The sequence below is a fragment of the Brienomyrus brachyistius genome, unplaced genomic scaffold (genome assembly GCF_023856365.1).
Source record: "Brienomyrus brachyistius isolate T26 unplaced genomic scaffold, BBRACH_0.4 scaffold34, whole genome shotgun sequence".
In the NCBI taxonomy this organism is placed as follows: domain Eukaryota; kingdom Metazoa; phylum Chordata; class Actinopteri; order Osteoglossiformes; family Mormyridae; genus Brienomyrus; species Brienomyrus brachyistius.
The window spans coordinates 1,329,774-1,346,788 of record NW_026042309.1 but is presented as its reverse complement, the minus strand read 5'-3'; the positions used below and the strand labels follow the sequence as shown (position 1 = coordinate 1,346,788).

At 44.0% G+C, this 17,015-nt stretch overlaps 2 protein-coding genes across 2 annotated transcripts in view; both read left to right on the top strand.

Moving 5' to 3' along the window:
- Nucleotides 1-17,015, top strand: part of LOC125721543 (NLR family CARD domain-containing protein 3-like) — a 349,177-nt gene that overhangs the window by 193,781 nt on the left and 138,381 nt on the right. The window lies entirely within an intron of this gene.
- Nucleotides 1-17,015, top strand: part of LOC125721558 (uncharacterized) — a 145,200-nt gene that overhangs the window by 34,940 nt on the left and 93,245 nt on the right. The window lies entirely within an intron of this gene.

Sequence of the window (17,015 nt, the reverse complement as noted above, 5' to 3'; positions counted from 1 at the left end):
GCAGCCAAACTAGACAACTTCTACTCCTCGTAGTGCGAGACCTGACTGAGATGGCCGCACTTCCAAAAGGGTGTAGATACATCTATACAAATATCACCTGCATGCACATTACCTCTTCTACAATAACCAACTCCTGATACAAAGTGCTAGCAGTGAAAAGATAGCTGCCAGGAAAAAGATCAAATACATTTATTTTAAGGATTCAAAGTTTTTATTGTCATGCACAGAATACAATGCAATTCTTTCTTGAATGCCTTCTTCACAGACTAGACGATTAAACACATAAAGCAGCGCAACATTACAGTAACTAACAATAAATAAATGATTAACTTATGTGTACTATTAGAGCATTTATTGAAACTTTACTTCTTTACAGGCTTTTCGGGAGAAATAGCAGATAACGTATCGGAACTTCCAGAGATACAAACGTCATGCGTGTGACTAAAATTGTTCAGCCAATAAGGGCAAAGTCGTGTCACGGAGGCAGTTCCAGTTTGTGCAGCCGGCTGAGAGGTTTTTTTTATTATTTTTGTTATTGAAGCTTTAAATTACAACAGAAGTAATAGCTGACCAGTGACCATTAAGATTAACAAAACAAACAAGAACATTTACGAGACATTTACAAAATAAGCCAGGGGCACATAGTAGCGACATTTACAGTTACGCCGGCTGAAAGGTGCTGCACGATCTTACTTGCTCTCTGCACGTGCTGCACGATCTGTCACGATCGTCTTGTAGGTTTTTGTACCATGTGACTTGGTGACGTTAGGTGACGTTTTGCAGGGCCGGCTTTATGTCGGACAAAAGAAATCTAACCATGATGCAGTAATTCTAGAGGCAGCAAAGCAGACTAACCAAAGATCTCATAGTAAACAAAGGAATGTGATACTGCAGTTAAGTCTCGGAACAAAGCTTTTACAATGTTAAAAAGTACTCACAACTTTCAGAATTTGATTGAGTACAAAAAGTTGCAGGCTAACGTAAGGAGGGTAGTTAAATGAGCAAAGAGGGAGTTTTGGAGGTCCTTCTGTAATTCAGTAGGACGGGAAACTGACATTAGTAAAGTCTGGGGAATGATAAAAAAGATGCATGAGATTAAAAGGGAGTATGGATATTCAGTTCTAAATGATAATAACATAATAACAGTTACAGATGGGGAAAAAGGCAAAATGTTAGTTTTGTGGTTTTTCATTCCCTGCTAAATCAGAAGTCAGAAGCCGCTGGTGTAGATCCAAATTCAGTCTTTATTGCAACAATTAAGTTACAACCAAGGCCGGACACTTAAAGTGTGTCCAGTACTGTTTTATACCTATTTTTATACAAGTTCTTATCATTTAACAATATCTCGTCACTTAAGCATCATCATTCCTTCAACCATTCACAATCATTGTTTTTTACATCAATCCACACCCCTAGGTGATAAGTTTGTCCATCAATTCTTTTACTGTTTGGTCCCTCAGCCGAACGTAATGGTGGTGCGACCATCTCCACTTGGTTTTTTAAAAATGCTCAGCCGTGAACTTTTGGTGAGTCTGTTGCACATTGTCTAATTAGAGGGTTGATAATATATTTGTCCTTCAACATAATGATAAGGCATAACACTAATAAAGGTGGATATTCATACATTCAGGGCTAACATAAAGTAGCTAACAGAACATTTGAGGCTAATACAAGGTGCAAATACATACTCAATTGATTACATTGTGTTGATTACATTATAATGATTACATTGCAATGATTACATCACGGGTATTTGGCATGCTTTTTAATAATACCGTAATGATTATATTCTACATTGTATAGTGCTAAATAATATCCCATATATTTCCCCCCTTTGGGATTCTAAAGAGTCCCACACACAATTCTGTCCATCCAGCCTAGGAGGGAGGGCTAAAACCCTAAGATCTAGGGAAATTCCACTCCCAGCCCGCCACAGGCGCGGCCCCCCTTCGGGGTCCATGGCTGACATGGCTCACAAACTATCAACACTCAGAATCAACCAACAGCAATGAACTCCCCAGGATACATTGCATATATTATCAGGAATACATAATCTACCAGGAGTACATCACCTACCACAAGCTCATTACATAAACATATACGGCTAATGCAAAGATAACTGAAAGGTTAACTGATAACACTGTAGATTACTATAACAGGCACTCTGTCATGAGCAGGAAAGTCCCAGGTGTCGTGGGCGGCAGGCAGGCTGCAGCGTTTCCAACATGGAGTATTCACAGGCAGTACGGCCGAACTTCAGCTATGGGCAGGAGCGTATCCAAGGTGTCTATGTCGCCATCCGTTTCCGTGTTGGTCCAGGAGGTTGCCGCTCCAAACGGTCCTCCCACCATTCTAAACATTGCAGCTATAGTCGCCTGCTGAGACAGCGCTTTTCCCACTAGGGAGCGAACAAGAGGAACTACACAAAAAAAGATTAGTAGCAAAGCAAGAATGAACACAGCACGCACACAGAGTGCTTTCATAAGGGCTTACTGCCAACTACCCCACATATTATAGCACCAGTCAAACAACCCGTCATGTTGTCCCGAATTTCTCGCCATCTCATCCTGTAACCCCTGCAACTTTCTCATACCCTCAGTAAATGAAACATCCAGGGCTGTATTGTTGGGAATAAATGTACAGCACTGATCCCCGAACAGCACACACACTCCCCCTTTTTCTGCCAGGAGCCAATCCAGGGCCATCCTGTTCTGTCATGCCATCAGACTAGTGGCCTGAAGCTGCTCCCCCAGAGATGCGAGTGCCTCCTGAGTATAGTTGATAAACCTCTGCTGATTATAGTACAAATAATGTATCCATTCCACATTTTTGTTAACAGTAGGCCAAATTAATATTGATTCAAACCCTGCAGCTATCACACTTCTCACCTTACATTTCTCTGGAATGCCCCTCGGCTGGCATATGGCATCTATATACACACTGGGATCATCTTCGCAGCTCGTAACAAACCTGTGGGACCTAGAGGGCTGTTTGTCAGAGTAAATATCCACCTGGCTAGCTAACATCCCCCTAGTGCAGAGGCCTCCACAATTATTGGGGAGAGGAGGCCTCAATCCTCCCTCCTGACCACACAGCCACCAGGTATCTGCCAGAGGTACGCTCTGGTTCTCTAATGCATCCAGCGGAATGACATCTGAGTCCTCTATAGGCCTGTGTGGGGGGCCGACGTCTGAGTCCTCTATAGGCCTGTGTGGGGGGCCGACGTCTGAGTCCTCTATAGGCCCGTGTGAGGGGCTGACGTCTGAGTCCTCTATAGGCCTGTGTGGGGGGCTGACGTCTGAGTCCTCTATAGGCCTGTGTGGGGGGCTGACGTCTGAGTCCTCTATAGGCCTGTGTGAGGGGCCGACGTCTGAGTCCTCTATAGGCCTGTGTGGGGGGCTGACGTCTGAGTCCTCTATAGGCCTGTGTGAGGAGCTGACGTCTGAGTCCTCTATAGGCCTGTGTGAGGGGCTGACGTCTGAGTCCTCTATAGGCCTGTGTGGGGGGCTGACGTCTGAGTCCTCTATAGGCCCGTGTGAGGGGCCGACGTCTGAGTCCTCTATAGGCCTGTGTGAGGGGCTGACGTCTGAGTCCTCTATAGGCCTGTGTGGGGGCTGACGTCTGAGTCCTCTATAGGCCTGTGTGAGGGGCTGACGTCTGAGTCCTCTATAGGCCTGTGTGGGGGGCTGACGTCTGAGTCCTCTATAGGCCTGTGTGAGGAGCTGACGTCTGAGTCCTCTATAGGCCTGTGTGAGGGGCTGACGTCTGAGTCCTCTATAGGCCTGTGTGAGGGGCTGACGTCTGAGTCCTCTATAGGCCTGTGTGGGGGGCTGACGTCTGAGTCCTCTATAGGCCTGTGTGAGGAGCTGACGTCTGAGTCCTCTATAGGCCTGTGTGAGGGGCTGACGTCTGAGTCCTCTATAGGCCTGTGTGGGGGCTGACGTCTGAGTCCTCTATAGGCCCGTGTGAGGGGCCGACGTCTGAGTCCTCTATAGGCCTGTGTGAGGGGCTGACGTCTGAGTCCTTTATAGGCCTGTGTGAGGGGACCGACGTCTGAATCCCCTATAGGCCTGTGTGAGGGGCTGACGTCTGAGTCCTTTATAGGCCTGTGTGAGGGGCCGACGTCTGAGTCCTCTATAGGCCAGTGTGGGGGGCTGACGTCTGAGTCCTCTATAGGCCTGTGTGAGGGGCCGACATCTGAGTCCTCTATAGGCCTGTGTGGGGGGCCGACGTCTGAGTCCTCTATAGGCCTGTGTGGGGGGCTGACGTCTGAGTCCTCTATAGGCCCGTGTGAGGGACCGACATCTGAGTCCTCTATAGGCCTGTGCGAGGGATTGACGTCTGAGTCCACAATAGGCCTGTGTATACATCAAATATCATATATATCCATCCATCCATCCATCCATTTTCCAAATCACTTATCCTACTGGGTTGCGGGGGGTCCGGAGCCTATCCCGGAAGCAATGGGCACGAGGCAGGGAACAACCCAGGATGGGGGGCCAGCCCATCGCAGGGCACATTCACACATCATTCAAATATCATATATATGATTTATTAAATTTAGATTTAAGTTTGCAGTCAATTCAATTTCCACGTTTCTCAATTTTCACGTTGCCTTTTTAAACGCAATTATGTGAATTTTAAGTAAAAATGTAGAATAAAATTATGTCGTGATAATTATCAATATCATTTCCTATGAAAAAAACTTTACTATTGTACAATATTGCCCAGCCATAGGCTGATTTCAAAATTGATTTACATATTGTCTGTCTGTCATTATACATAAGAACATAAGAACATAAGAACTATACAAACGAGAGGAGGCCATTCGGCCCATCAAGCTCGCTTGGGGAGAACTAAACTAATAGCTCAGAGTCGTTAAAATCTTATCTAGCTCTGATTTAAAGGAACCCAAGGATTCAGCTTGCACTACATTATCAGGAAGGCTATTCCATACTCTGACTACACGCTGTGTAAAGAAGTGCTTCCTTAAATCCAGCTTGAAATGTTCTCCCGCTAATTTCCACCTATGGCCACGAGTTCGTGTATTTAAACTAATGCTGAAGTAACTATTTGGTTGAACAGCATCCAAACCTGTTAGAATCTTATATACCTGGATCATGTCCCCCCTCAGTCTCCTTTGCTTGAGACTGAACAGATTTAGCTCAAGTAACCGTTCCTCGTATGACATTCCTCTAAGACCAGGAATCATTTTTGTGGCCCTACGCTGCACCTTTTCTAAGGCCACAATGTCCTTTTTAAGATATGGTGACCAAACCTGCACACAATATTCTAGGTGAGGTCTCACCAAGGAATTGTATAATCTTAGCATTACCTCCCTTGACTTAAACTCCACACACCTGGAGATATACCCCAACATCCTATTGGCCTTTTTTATTGCTTCCCCACACTGGCGAGAATGGGACATGGAAGCATCAACATATACACCAAGGTCTTTCTCATGATCAGCTACCTTTATTTCAGTGACACCCATGAAATACCTGTACTTTATATTTCTGCTCCCTAGATGGAGTACCTTACATTTATCGACGTTAAATGTCATCTGCCAGGTATCGGCCCAGTCACTAATTAAATCAAGATCCCGCTGTAGCTGCTGAGCCACTAATTCAGTATCTGCTACACCACCCACCTTGGTGTCATCTGCAAATTTCACCAGTTTACTGTATATATTGGTATCCATATCATTTATGTAAATTAGGAACAATAGTGGTCCTAAAATCGAACCCTGCGGTACCCCACTATGAACGCAAGCCCACTGTGACATTGTGCCTCTTATAACTACTCGCTGTTTCCTATCTGTTAACCAGTTATCAATCCAGGTCGCTACGGTACCTAAAATACCTGTCGCTTTGAGTTTAAGTAGGAGCCTCTTGTGGGGGACAACATCAAAAGCCTTTTGGAAATCTAAGTAGATGACATCATAGGCCTTCTTATCATCAACTTCCTGAGTAGCTTCCTCAAAAAACTCCAACAGATTTGTTAAACAGGATCTACCTCTCCTAAATCCATGCTGGCTATCCCGCAAAATGTTATTGGAGTCCAGGTAATCTACCATTTTCTCTTTGATTATAGCCTCCATAACTTTACCAGTTATACAAGTTAGACTGATTGGCCTATAGTTAGACAAATTACTTCTATCCCCTTTTTTGAAAATATGCGTTATGAAGGCGTGCTTCCAATCAGAAGGTACCACACCTTCAGATAAGGATTTTTGAAACAGTAAAGTTAAGGGTCGGCAAATAATATCCCTCATCTCTTTTAACACTATAGGTAAGATGCCATCAGGGCCCTGTGATTTATTTATTTTGAGCTTAGCTAGGCTTTGCAAAACATCTGCTTCAGTTATATATATATATTAGCTATAGACAATGCTGGATAGGTAATAACTGGTAAATTACTAAGGTCCTCAACAGTGAATACCCGTGCAAAACTATCATTGAACTAATTTACTATATCAATGTCGTTTACTATTATAAGACCCTTACTATCCTGCAGATTAGTAATTTCAGGTTTTAGAGCTCTTTTAGAGTTAAAATACTGGAAGAAACTTTTAACGTCATCCTTAGCTTCCAATGCAACCATCCTTTCGACATTTCTTTTAGCTCGTCTAATATCATTTTTTAACTCAGCCTGTAGACTTAGATATTCCTGCTTAATTCTGTCATCATCAGTTATTTTCCATTGCTGGAACAAAGCCCTTTTCCTCCTTACTTTATACTTTATTTCCCTAGTAAACCACCTAGGTTTCAATTTCCTAGATTTATTCTTGCTGGAAACAGGTATGAAGTCCTCTTGCACTTGCAATAATGTGCTTTTAAAAAATTCCCAGGCCTCTTCAACAGTTTTGTTATTTAACTCCATCCAGTTCACAGTTTCTAGTTTTAGTCTCATACACTTAAAGTCAGCCTTCCTAACATTATATATTTTTGATTTGGACTTAGCTCTTCGAACACTAAACTTAACCTCAAATTTGACCATGTTATGATCGCTACTGTCAAGTGGTTCTAAAACGTCTAATTTACCAATCCTGTCCTGGTTATTAGAGAGAACAAGATCAAGAATGGCATCTCCCCTGGTAGGGGTGTTAACAAACTGAGTAAAAAAACAATCCTGTACTAATTCCACCATCTCCAGTTCATTTTCTGAAGAGCCAGTGACAATGTCCCACTGCATTCCTGGTAGATTAAAATCACCCATAACTACCACATCATTTTTATTGCTCATAGTCCTAATATCACTGTATAACAATCTGCTTTCCTCAGCAGCTATATTAGGTGTTCTGTAACAAACACCGACAATTAGGCTATTTGAGTTTTTAGCATCTAATTTTACCCATATTGCTTCCGTAGTTTTATTTATATCAGTAAGTTCCCTTGCCTGCAAGTTTTCCTTTACATATACTGCAACACCACCTCCCTTTTTTCCTATACGATCCTTACGGAACAACGTGTAACCATCCATATTATATTCTTGTCCATCCTTTTCACTCAACCACGTTTCAGTTATTCCTATAATATCATAAGAGTCCGATGAGATAAAAGCCTCTAAATCATGAATTTTATTCCTAATACTTCTGGCGTTTAAATACAGACAACAAAGGGTAGGCCTATTACGGTGCCCACTTACAATATGATTATTTGGGGCTTTCCGTTTCCCCCCACTGACATAGTTAACTAACCTCCCTGCCCCCCCAGTCCCTAGTTTAAACATTCCTCAACTACTCTACACATACGCCTCCCCAATACACTGGTTCCCCTCTGGTTCAGGTGCAACCCATCCGGCTTGAACAAGTCCCACCTGTTCCAGAAGGTCCTCCAATGCCCCATAAACCTAAACCCCTCTTTCCTACACCATCCTTTTAGCCACGCATTTAATTTCCTTATCTCAGCTAACTTAGCCTGACTTGCACGTGGCATGGGGAGTATTTTGGAGAATACCACCGTGGACGTTCTGCTTCTAAGCTTATTGGCGACTTCTATAAATTTATCCTGCAGAACAGCCCTTCTACCCTTGCCTATGTCGTTGGTGCCAACATGCACCACGACAACTGGATCCACCCCAGCTGGGGCCAAAAGCTTATCCACACGATCTGGAAGGTCTCCTACCTGGGCACCAGGCAGGCAAGACACCGTACGGGACCCTCTATCACGCGTGCACACATAACTGTCTACTCCCCTAATAATGGAATCCCCCACTACCACAACCTCCCTCTTCCTGGGGGGAGGGGGCTCCTCAGTGCCCAAGGGCCCACCTGCCTCCCCAGTCCGTTCCGGCTCTAAAGCTGGAAGAACCTGAAACCTGTTCGACACAGTCACCTCAGGTGATGCCGCCTCTGCAACGTGTGTACGCCCTTTCCTGCGTCTACGACCTACGGTCACCCAGCTCTCTCGACCTCTCTGCTCTTCATTCTCCCCCCTCCCGGCTAGTGGCGTACACACCTTCTCCCTAAAAGGCGTATTAACTTGCTCCTCTAACTCACTGTTGCATTGGATGAGAGCCGGTTGCTCCTCAAGGTCGCGAACCTTGACCATGAGCGAGTCCACTAGCTTACATCGCTCGCAGATGAAGTCCGACTGGACACTAACGTCCAGAAGGGCAAACATGTTGCAAACGCAACACTGAGCCGGCCCCATAATTAACTAACTCACTATGACCCCGTACTCCCAGCCCAGTAAATTTATATAGCGTATTTAACTTTAAAGATTAATTAGCGTACCGTTAAATGCAATAAAGTGCCGAGTACACTAAAATAAGTTACTTGGGTTGAAACGGAACTTAATTATTATTTTTATTAAAAATTTTAAATCCGATAAATTTACTACTACTTACCAAAAGAAGTTCTGCCTGAACCAAGTATGAACTAAAAACAAAACGAAGTCGAAGTTGCTCTTGGGAGGTCGAAAAACCACAAAAACCTTGCAGAATTAATCAGGATAAAACATATAAAACGATAAACAATAAAAACTATACGATTAGGAAGCAATCAGTCCCGTGTACATGATCAGCCAGAAAATACTTGCATTCATCTAAACTTTTATAAACTTTAAACTGCCTTTGCTTGCTGGCCTGTGGGCTGATGGACAAACTTGAATGCCTTACAGGATAGGATAGGATGCACACTCTTTATTGTCCATTAAATCCCTCTATCAAGTGTCAATAGGCTCCAAACAACCAAATGTAATTAAAGAAAATTTAAAAAAAGGGGAAAAAATACAGAAATAACCCAAAATAAAAAAATAATAAATAAATAAAGACTAACCAAAGTAACTTAACTGTCCCCCTCAGTTATCAGTCATCAGTCAGTCATCACCCTGACTAAACTGTATAATGAGCAGATGGGACTGTCAGTACATGGTTAGATCATGTTTAATACAACAACTGGAATACTGCATACAAGGCACAAAAGCACTGTGGGGAATAGAGCATTATGGGAACAGTAGTTCTATTATTACACCTCCTCCTTTTAGCTTAAGTCAAATGTGCTGTGTACCTTTTGACATTAATTTCTATTACTGCTATCAACAACCTCCTTCTCTCTCTCTCTTCTACTGAACTTCCCTCTTTGTTCACAAGTCCATTCTGTCAGGTGGTTTTCCAGTCAACTTGACCTAGTAACAGTCCCTGTAGGCCAAAGATGACCTTTATCAGTCTCTACCACATATGGTCTAGGAGTATCTGCAGGTCTGACGACTCCCAGCAGTCCCTTCTGTGCTAATCCAAACTGTCTGACCAGATGTCAGTTCTGCGAGAGGTCTGGAGCAGAGTCTGCGGTTGTAGTGTTTTGCCTGCTGACGCCTTCTCTCCTCATCCTGCTTGCGAAAAACTTGCAGATCTGGCCATTTAGGACCCAGCTGTCCACCATCTGGCTAATCTGTGCTGTGATACCGGGCCACCATACTGACAGTGTATCTTTGGCTCGGCATTTTGTAATTCCCTGATAGCCTTCATGCAGACGCTGAAGAACATCCGCTCTCAAGGGGGGAGGTATCACAAGTCCTTCTCCCTTCATGAGAAGGTCGTGAGCAAGGTGAAAATCCATTGTGCGCTACCAGTATGGTTTAATGTCTGGATCTAACTTACATCTCTCTGGCCATTCTGTGAAACAGTGGTTTGTCACTTGTCTGCATACGTCGTCTTCTTTCTGCGCTGTCTTTATCTCCTCCAGCCTTTTGTCTCCACGTCTTTCTCTAGCTGAAGATGCCGTTCAATCAAAATGAATATTTTACTCACTTGTCTTTTGGTCTTTTATGATTCCATGTGTACCACCTCCAAATTATTTTGAAGATTTGAATTTCATTGTATCCAAATTAATTTGGAACGGCAGACAACCCAGGAAACGCTTCTCAGTTTTACAGCGCACCAAATCAGACGGTGGCCTCGCCCTCCCTGATTTTAAGCTCTAGCATTGGGCATTTCAAATTAGGGCTATGCGCACTTGGACAGACGCAGGCAGTGTAGTGTCGTGGAGAGGTATTGAATCGGCTATAGTGCATCCCCACGGACTCCAGGACTTACCTTTCCCAGGGGTAGGTCTTCGTAAATCACGACACAAACTTGGTTGTATCTTTTCATCCACCTTAGCTGCATGGTACAACGCCGAAAAAGTAATAAGTCAACAATCTCCTTTATGGAACAATTTCCACTTTCTGTCAGACTATAAAGCTTTTGTTTGTCCCCCCTGGTCATCCAAGGGGGTTTTCACATTTTATAATACGTTTGATGCGAATGTTGTGCGCACATTCCAGGACAAGAATACAGTCTGCCTGGCTTCTCATTTTTCTTCGACCTCAGGCTACGATCCACAATGAAGACCTATGCTGTGCCATGGAATTCTGTCTTAGATGATCACCCAATGTTTAGCTGGATCGATCCTGTCGAGGCATCTAAAGGCACAGTCACAATCATTTACAACAATTTACTCCTTAACGTTCATAAGCCTTTGAAGATTCTGCCAAAATGGGATTTAGAACTTTCTAGGTTAGGATTCCACCCGGTTTGGGAAACAGTGCGGTCGAATCTTTGCCTTACTTCCAAAAACCTTAGTTATGTACGTATTCACTTTAAAACTATCCATCGTTTCTATTGTAACCCTACAAACGGTATCTCATCAAACCTGCTCCCCATCCATACTGCAGCATTTGCAACACTGACACTACCGGTACGTTTCTACATGTTCTGGGACTGTCCAGTGACCCAACATTTATGGAAGCTTGTCACTCGTGTGTAATGTGATCTTACTGGACTATACTTTGACATGGAGCCTTGCTTACTATTGCTTAACGATGACTTGATGTACCAGTTCTCATTACGTGATAAAAAACTGTTAAAGGCAGGCTTTACAGCTGCTAAGAAAACCACACTACAGCGATGGATACACCTTGATACAAACCTGAAGCAATTCTGGATTGTCTCATTCCATTACATTGTCTGTTTAGAGTATACAACTGCAAAGATTAACAAGGCAAAGCAATCACTGTAAATACCTGGAGGAATATGGCTGCTGCTCTTAAAGAGCTTCTTTGAAGTTTATATGAGTCTAATTTATATGAGTTTGCTGCCAACATGTCAAGTGTGAAAAGTTGTTCTGTGTTTGCTTTTCTTTTTTTCTTTTCTTTTTTCTCCTTTCTCTTGCTGCTTTTTTTGTCATTTATTCTTGTGGTATCTCTGTCCTGTATGTGCCTTCTGATAAATTAACGGAATGACAATAAAATTATAATCACAAAAAAAAACAGCCTCAACTACAACATTATACATTTTTGCTGTACACAGTATCTTGTCACGGTTGATCAAAACATGATTCACCCCTGTACTCCCATAAAGTGTCCTGTAGGGGCTGGATTAGGTCCACAGCTCTAGCTAGATCAAGGGAAGGTGCTTGAAGCATGTCTGACAGATATTTGGCTTCCCCAAGAATCTTCCTAAGAACTGCTAGAATTCCAATAAAGGTAAGGTCTACTTGTGAAAGCAGGCCCCGTGCATCCACTGATCTCTCCGCACTGCTCTCTCCATCTATCTCATGTAGTACACGCAATACAGCTAGCAGTCTGTCCATCAGATTTTTACATGCATAGTACCTGCATGCCCCTCTGGTATCACTGACTTTCTGTAGCTCTCTTGGTGCATCCTGATACATGTCTTGTTGAACTGACAACCATTTCTGGTGAACATAAGACCCTGACATGTACCAATGAAAAAAAACATGAGTTCCATGTGCGATCTTTTCAGGTATCGTGATTTTGTTGAATTGATAGATTAATTGTTGTGGCCAGCGTGCGTATATAAGATCCGGTTGTAGTTGCGTGTGGGACCACCCTGTAACCGGAGACGTGACTCTCCATGTGCCAGTATCTCCTTTTTGGGTCACCCCGTTCAACAGCAGGGCCATATTTAATCTCCTCCTTAGCTTCCGCTTCTAAATGGTCAAAAAGAAAAAATGCTTGATCAGCAGACGACAGAAGCCGGGCCCGCATACAAACTCGCACCTCTTCCTCCCACTCCTCAAAGCTCACACCAGACCTGCCCCCAAACATTGGACACTTCCGGTCTCTAGAAATAAAAGTAAAACGTTCAGTATAGACACGAGGCTCGACCGAAACAGGTGGAGGTGCGGGGGAGGATTGGGTGGCAGTAGAGGAACCTGGAACTTCTGCTCGTTCCTGGTGCAAACGATCATTATCAGGCTGGAGCTGCCCCAACAAATTCCTGAGCAGCTGCACTTCGTCGTCCATAATGACAATAGGACAATAAAACTAGACGGCACAAACGAAGCCCGGCAAACTAAATTTACTCAAGATAGTAGCGGCTCCTGGGAAACTAATGCTGCTGTTTTACTTTGCCTTTCCACTATGACAAATTAAACACCAAAAAATAAAAAACCAAAAAAAAATCTCACCTAACCTCCTCAGGGAGCGATCAGGGAGTCACATCTGCACCATGTACTGGTGAAATCCTGCCGACTACGCCCACTCCGATATAAAAGCACACAAATTCATAATCACCGCCTGGGGGACGTGAAGACCATGAACACTGCCTTTATTATTCTGCGTTCAGTTAACACTCCAAAGGAAAAACCAAACAGCAAAGCAATTACTTTAAAAATTACCCACAAATGGTACAAATCAGATCATGTTAGAATAACACTCCAATCACACAAAGAAACCCAAACCCGGCAGCTATTACCTTGGGGTGGGGGGGGGGACACTGTCAGAAGGTACTCCACGGGGTCACCACATCACATGGCGTAGATACACACACCAGGGGGGTGGGCTAAGAAGGCAGAGCGACCACACAGCGCTATATCGCCAGGACCTACCCCCCCCCCAAACCAGATCCTCACCACCCAACACCAAGCCTCCCCAACGGCGCCCCACGGTTTACGTACAACAAACTAAACAAAACACATAAATACTTAATACTAATTAAACAGGAAACCCGAAAACAAAATAAACGAAACAAAAGCAGAAAACAGCAGCAATTGCAGTGGCTCAGTATCCCGCCGGCTGCCTGGCTCACGCCGGTCCGGGACACTCCACCAAATCGCCATCCACTGACTGATTACAAGCGGTATTAAAAGGGAACCTTAAAACGGGAACAACTGCAAGTGGCTAGGTTACCAAGCCCTCGCAAACTGCAGTGATGGAGATGCCCACAACTAGGCTAATTTAGTGAGGAACCTCCTTCAAAGGTACAACGGCGAACACCCGCCTGCTTCAGATCACAAGCCCATGCTCTGAATCACTATTCTACCAACACACAGGTAGAAGATGAAGAACTCTCCTCAAAGTAGTGCTGTCAGTTGGACCTTGTAACATGAATAATCATAGTGGAGAGTTACAATTATTATTTTAATGGGAAGACGTGAGATTTTTATTGGGGGAGGGTCCCACCTTCAGAAACAGCCAGTGAGACTCGTTTACCTCAAACCTTCTGACCATGTGAGTCTCATTAATGAAACCGTATCTTAAGCCCAGCCGGAGCCCACCTCCCCAAGGGTACACTCTACTTTCCCAGAAAATGCCAAGATGGATTCAAATTCAACTCCCAAACCTACTGTCAGTTTTTAGAAGACACTTTCTTCAAGCAGCAGTACAGGATAAAGTCAGCATCTTTCAGGAGGACCATGATTTTTACGCAGGACAATGCTCCATCGCATGCATTGAAGTACTCCACTGCATGGCTAGCCAGTAAAGGCCTTAAGGATGACAAAATAATGACATGCCTCCCTTCCTCACCTGACATAATCCCTATTGAGAACTTGTGGGCCCTGCTTATATGGGAGATTTACAGTGAAGGAAAGCAGTACAGCTCTCTGAACAGTGTCTGGGAGGCTGTGGTTGCTGCTGCACAAAAAGTTAATCGTCAACAGAACAAGAAAATAACAGATTCCATGGATGGAAGACTTATTGCTGTTCAGCAGCCGGACTGCTTGGGGGAAGAAGCTATTGCACAGTCGTGCAGACCTGCTCCTGATGCTGCAGAATCTTCTTCCAGATGGAAGAGGGGTAGTAGACAGTTGGTGGGTGGGATGGTACCGGTCAGTCACAATGCTGGTGCCCTTACGGATGCAGCGGGAAGTGTAAGTGTCCTGCAGGCTGGGGAGAGAGCTGCTGATGATGCACTCAGCAGTCTGCACAGTCTTCTGAAGGGTCTGGACCGCTGAGCGCGTCATCAGCAGCTCTCTCTCCAGCCTGCAGGACACTCACACTTCCTGCTGCGTCCGTAAGGAGGTGGCTATATTGCTCACTACTTGATATTTCATGTCAGAAATGTTTATTTGGAAATTATGTGATGTTTGTTTATTATTCGCACTTTGAAAGATGATAATAAACAAGGGAGATGGGAAAATGTAGGTTTTTCATTTAGTTGCATAATAATTGTGCACACTAATAGTTGTGTAATAATTGTGCACACTAATAGTTGTGTAATAATTGTGCACACACGTGTTTTCCCCTGATAATGTTCACACTCACATTTCCTTTGCATAACATTCAGGCTTCAGGTTCATTAAGATTTTGGACTGACTGATGACACTATATTTGTTTTTTATTGAAATTAATCCCAAAAATACAACTCGCCTAATAATTGTGAACACAGTGTATTACATTGTGGGAACCAAATGTCCCCCATGATGAGATAAAAACCTTTTGCCATATAAGGACATTTTCACTCCCCACACCCCACAAACATAACCTCAATTTCATAAAAAATCTGTGAATAGAATCACAAAACTGGAAATACCTAAAATCTTGTATTTTGTTTGCTTACTTGTGGTTAAGGTTGGGGCTGGGTAGACTGTCATTGTTGGGATTAGAGTTTTCACAATCGAAACAAATGGAGAGTCCCCACAAAGATATAATTACAAACCTCTGTGTGTGTGCGTGCGTGTTTATGTGCGCATGTGTGTTTGTGTGTGTGCGCGTTAGCGTGCGTGTGTGCGTCTGTGTGTGTGTGCGTCTGTGTGTGTGCGCCTCTGTGTGTGTGTGCGTCTGTGTGTGTGTGCGCGTGTTAGCGTGCATGTGTGCGCCTCTGTGTGTGTGCGTCTGTGTGTGTGCGCGTTAGCGTGTGTGTGTGCGTCTGTGTGTGTTTGCGCGTGTTAGCGTGCATGTGTGCGCCTCTGTGTGTGTGCGTCTGTGTGTGTGTGCGCGTGTTAGCGTGCATGTGTGCGCCTCTGTGTGTGTGCGTCTGTGTGTGTGTGCGCATGTTAGCGTGCATGTGTGTGCCTGTGTGTGTGCGTGTGTGTATACCTGGCTACAGAAGATGGATGGATGGACAGATGGAATTTGCAACCTTACTAAAGAGTAGCAGAAGCACTTCTGACATTTGAACCCTGATGATAAGTACAATTTTTTATGTAATAGTGCATCAGTTTTGTACTTAGTGGCATTTGCCAAACATGCTTGTAAAGGTGAATTCTGCCAGAGGTCAGTGCTGCTCAGTGGCTTATATCACTATGCTCGTGTGACTAAGGCCCTTAACCCCAAACGCACCAGTGACTGCCTGCGTCTGCCTTCTCAAAGAAACAATTTTAAATTGTTTGACTGTGGAATTTGAGCTTCATGGGTCCAAACCTGCTTAGTCACACCGCCTTAAGTTTGCTGCTCAACTCGCCGCTTTCTGAATTGTAAGTCGCTTTGCAAAAAAATATCTCCAAAATAAAAGTAAATGCTCTTTTTTGCAGGAGAAAAAATGATCAACATGTGTTTTAAACGGTACAAAAGTGGGTCTGACCTTCATGCAGTTTCAACAAAACGTGGGTGGGGACAAGGGACGTCGCAATATAATGTGATCATACGATTACGTTTGCAGCAAAATAAAAGGACAGCGATAATGGTTCCCAGCAGCACAAACCAAAGACAATCGGATGAAAGCAGAGTGGAATATGGGAGTATGGTAGACGATCCTTTCATAGCCAGATTTCTTAATGTTTCTTAATGTTTGCTAGGCTGAGTTTGTTTATATGGCGAGGAGCCCAGCACCAAGTTACACAAGAAAATAAGCTGGAGGAAAGCGGCAGGCAAAAGCCTGACCCAGACGCAGCCCCGGTGCACGCCGGTTGGCGGCTGGGGAAACTTGCCGTGTATCGCCCCTACGGCGGCTGTTTCAGCTCACGGTAGGAAGCCGCCATCTAGTGGTGCGCTTTGGGAATTGCATGTAGCGCCAAAGTTCCTCGAAATTGTTACAGTATCATGGACCTAAAGACTCATTGAGGTTTCACTCAAAACACAATATTGTGCAGTTTGGGGATTTGCGTTGGTGTTTTTGTGCTCATCATCACAGGTCTTGAGGGCCCATGAATGCTGGTGCTGAGCTCTGTTACTGATATTCTTAAGTATTATTTTTAATAATTGATGCACTTACACTCGATCTTTTATACAATGTTTTGTCGCTTTTAATCTTTCCAAGCACTTTGCATACCGGGGCGACGCCCAGCACCGTACAGTGTCAATCTGCTTCCTCATTTGTATGTCGTTTTGATAAAAGCTTCTGATAAATAA